This window comes from Numida meleagris, chromosome 19 (assembly GCF_002078875.1).
Source record: "Numida meleagris isolate 19003 breed g44 Domestic line chromosome 19, NumMel1.0, whole genome shotgun sequence".
Taxonomy (NCBI): domain Eukaryota; kingdom Metazoa; phylum Chordata; class Aves; order Galliformes; family Numididae; genus Numida; species Numida meleagris.
Genome location: NC_034427.1, coordinates 4,104,163 through 4,108,593, shown reverse-complemented (window position 1 = coordinate 4,108,593; position 4,431 = coordinate 4,104,163). Strand labels below are relative to the sequence as shown.

General features: G+C 43.8%; 1 long non-coding RNA gene across 1 annotated transcript in view; it reads right to left on the bottom strand.

Annotated features, from left to right (window-relative positions):
• The window catches only part of LOC110408284, a 9,297-nt gene extending 6,223 nt beyond the window's left edge, over window positions 1-3,074 (bottom strand). The window contains exon 1 of the long non-coding RNA XR_002444271.1: window positions 2,938-3,074. This is a non-coding gene — a long non-coding RNA (uncharacterized LOC110408284). The remainder of the gene's footprint in view (window positions 1-2,937) is intronic.

Genomic DNA, 4,431 nt, shown 5'->3' with positions numbered 1-4,431 from the left:
AGGTTACAAAGAAACAGAAAATCAAATGAAACATAAATAGTTCAATAATACAAAACAAAACTGGTTATATGTTTTCTAAGGAAATACGTGATCTTAGTGGCAATTTTCCTATGCGGTATTTCAATGCTCAGGAATGTCTGAAGTTTACAGAGTCACCTTTTCAAAATAAATGGTGGTATTTCAATGCAAAATGTTGGCTTCTTTTCACTTGAACATCACTGACTCTTGGGAACTTTTCATTCTACAATAGCTTTCAGTATGTTAGTCAGTTCGAGCTACTGCTCTCAAACGGAGAGTAAAGGGGAAGGGGAAAACTTTTAGCAGAGCAAACAGGGTTTAGGATGACAGGAGCTCCTCACTGCAGAGTAGGAAGGTGAGTTTGTGTAGGACCCACTCTACCCAACCCGTCTCTCTCTCAACTTTAGCTTGGAGCAAGCAGCAGATCCCAGTGTAAACTTTCCCATCTGTGTTATTCTATTAACTGAAAGGGAAAGGGATTAGCATGTGTACTTGTCACATCTTTTGACCTGCTGCATACTGAGACCGAAGGTAATGTTAAAGCAAACAGCATTCTTCTCCCCCTGCCAGGATAAGCAGGGCATGGGGGAAGCATTCTGCTAAAAGAAAAGAAAGCCAGACCATGTAACACAAAGTATGTGCCCTGCGCGACAATAAATCTTGGAAGCTGCAGACTTCCAAAGGGTATACCTTAAACAGGGCAAGAAAAAGGGTGCAACATCAGAGAGGAAAGTTCCCCTTGCTGCCAAGTGCCAGATTGAGGAGGGCCTTCCCACAGAAATAGCTGCAGAAACCACTGCCAGGCGAGGAGGTCCCGCTTGTCCTGCTGCTCGGAGCATAGTGGATGAGAATACACTGCTCTGATTAAAACACTTGCTCCAGAGAAGGCGGCTGGAATGTGGCACTGTGCTTTGTAGTGGGACAGAGTCCAGCCTGTATCCCTGAAAGGAGTACACATTTTGGAAGGCTGATGTGGCTTGGGTTTCATTCTTCCTTTTCTTATAGAATCCATTTTCTTCCTTAATGTAAGTTTACAGAGCACATGTGCACACACAGACATGCATAATGGCAACCATAATCTGCTTTTCTTCTCCCTTCCCCTGCATATTTTTTCCACAAGGCCTTTCCTGCGACTGGGACAAGGTGAAGTGTTGGATGGTGACACTGATGGAGAACATGTTTGGGTGTAGAGGGTTCCCCTAATGAAGCTAGGCATCAAAAATCATTTTCACATGTTTCAGTTAACTTGGCACTAAATTATTCATAGAAAAAAAAAAAAAATGAGGGCTTTCCACTCCTGCTTGCTCTAGATGTTCCTGGTTCCTTTGTTAAATCAATAGGCGTGCATGCAGTTGGTTAAAGAAGAAAACAAATGCAGCACCTCCAGGATGATCCAGGCAGTTCAGCAATGGGAAAAAAAAGCAATTAGCAGTATTGCTGTCACAGAGAGCCAAATGAATGGGACAGGATGTGCTGGGTACAATGTGCTCAGGAAACAGGCTCTTCCAAGAAGGCTCCAGGTACGCCCTGATGTTCCCAACATTTGAATGAGAGCCACTGTAACAATTACAGCCAAGGGCTGAGCATCCGATGTCAACAGAGAAGATAGTTAAGAGAAAATATTAACCACAACTAAAACACAGTTCCACCTTTGGATCATTTTCTCTCCTCCGAGTGCAAGAAGGATATCAGCAAATCAGGGTGAGTCCAGAAGTGAGCTACCGAGACAGCTGAACAGATGAGGGAGGTGAATTTGTTCAGCTTGGAGAAGAGAAGGTTAAAGGAGAGAATCTAAATTGTGCCTTCTACTAGGGCAATGGATAACTACAAAGGAGGCAGCATACAAATTTTCTCAGATAAGTACAGCAACAATGATGAGAGGCAACAACCACTCGTTACAGCAAAACTAATTCCAATTCCACTTAAAAAAAAAAACAAAAAAAAACCCCACAGTGTACAGCTAAGCTCTCCAGCAGGTTGCAGAGAAAGATGGCGAAATAACCCAGCCCTGGAGATATTTAAAAGCTCACAGAACATGGCTCAGAGCAACCTGAGCAGCCTTTGAAGTTGGCCCTTTTTTAAGCAGGGACCCAGACCAGAGGACCTACAAAGGCCAGTCCCAGTGTTAACTAGACCATGACTCTGAATGCCAATTATGTTTTTGCAGCGATGTAGATATTCCCTTTCAGAAATTCCCATCTCCTATCTCATCCACAATGTCACCCTCTGATTTAAACTCTCACTCCCACGAAACAGAAGACAGAATAAAGCACAGCTGAAAATACGATCTGTACCACCTGCCATTTGTGACTTCNAGGCACAAGAACACAGGTAGAATTTAGGCTGCCTGAAAACAGCTTTGAATTCACAGAAATTTTCCATCTCCCGCTGCCCTTCCAGGAATGGTGCCACTCTACTCTTCCTTTTCCTCCCCTTTCACCAAGGACTGTGTTCAAATGGCAGATGAGCACTGCAAATGACACTGAAATGCATACATGCATCACAGTGATGCCAAGGGATAAGGCAGGACTGATATCAGACAAAGGGAAAGAGAAGCACGCCAAAGAAAAAAGACTTGAGAGTGATGAGTCAACTAATTCCTCAGAAAGACAGCAGTGAGATGAGATGCTCTGGTGACAGCAGGAGATACAATTCATAGCAAAAATTCACGTGAAACATGAACCCAGGACCCAATGTTCTCTGCCATCTCCGGGGATGACTGAGTGCTCATGAGGGTATCACCAGGAGGAAACTGCTTGATGTGTGGTCACCTCCTTCCTGGAATGCACGGCTGTCATTCATCAGGAGACAGAAGAGGAACTAAATATGACTGCACAAAATCTATGCTTTCTCATCAACCCTTTATGCAGTTGTGCTTTTAAATCCAAACTCAGCTGTGGAGCTTGCTCTGTGACTTACGTTCAGCATCTACGACCATCACTGTCTGGTCCCAGACTGCGGGCTCCTTTAGAATAATGACTGTTGTAACACTCAACACCAAACCATGCTCTGCTCAAGGAGCCCAGTACCTAAATGCAGGACGAGAGAGAGACAGAGACAAACAAGATATAAGAGATCTGTGAGACAGCCATGGGAAGCAGTAATCTCAGAACATCATATTCCCCAGCATTGACAACCCTTTTTGTAAGGAAAAAAGGAAAGGGAAAGGGAAAGGGAAAGGGAAAGGGAAAGGGAAAGGGAAAGGGAAAGGGAAAGGGAAAGGAAAATCTTCAATCTCTTACTCCAAACAATAACCTGTATTTGTTTTGATCATTCCCTTGATCTCTGAGTTGAGAATAAACATAGGTTATCTTACCATACAAATAACTTATTGGACATTTATCTTCTAGCTTTGTCTCCCAAGCAGTTTTACAATCCACACACACACATATTTAATCTTATGCTTTAAATGAACTGGTATTCATGCTGTGCCTGATCCTCATTATGAAAATACATTTTCTGGGCAGAAGAGATGTTTTTATACGACACAGTTTTACTTCTGGTTATGGACATGATCTTGTAACTCTTTGTAGCTCGTGAGGTTACAGGTCTGCGCTATACCTGCATTAGGAAGAAAGATCTTTCATCTATGAAAATAAAGTGAATAAAAGAAATTGACAAAGAAACATTAGATGATCTCTCAGATCATCCAACTCAGCTGCACTTGGTGGAAATAATCCAAATAATGTCAGTAGAGGCAAGTCCTAAGTATAGACTGATGGTCTGTAAGACAGATGTGCTGGCATATTTGATTTACACTGCAGAACTGTTATTTTTGAAGTTCTCTGAGATATTCAGATGCGAAGTCCAGTTAAAGTGCAGCCTTTGTCTCTCTCTGTCGCTACAAGACTCCGTGTGACTCGGTCTATGTTCCCATACGCAGGAAGGACAGACAGACTGGCCACAGAGGAAGGGAAGAGTTTAATCCATTCACCACTGTTCTCTTCCAAGCAGGGAGTGGAATTATGCGGGAGGACACGAGGCCAGCCTCAGCTCAGCTTGCTGGCAACAGCAGCTTAGGCTGTGTGAGGTAGGAGAAGGGAAGGCAAAGAGGCCTCCTGAGGTTTAATGGCCAGCAGCAAAATAGAGGCCTCCCTCAAACTGGAGGAAGCAGGGAGGAGCGTGATTCCAAGAGGTACCGAATTTCCTGCTCAAGCTAACCAAAGCATGATGCAGTTTGCATGCTGCCTACTGCCCTGGGAGGTGCCTGTGATCATAACTTCATGCAGAGATGCAAAAGCACCTGACATTTTAAAATGAAGGTCTGTAGGCAGCTATATATCTCAAGCTTCCATGTGGCACCTCGGCATGTGCGGGGGCTATTTTTAAGAAGTCTAGGGAAGTGGATCCAAGGAGGAGCTTCTCAAGCTCCATCTCCATTGTGGGAGATTTTTGTCTACCCTCCAAAACCCG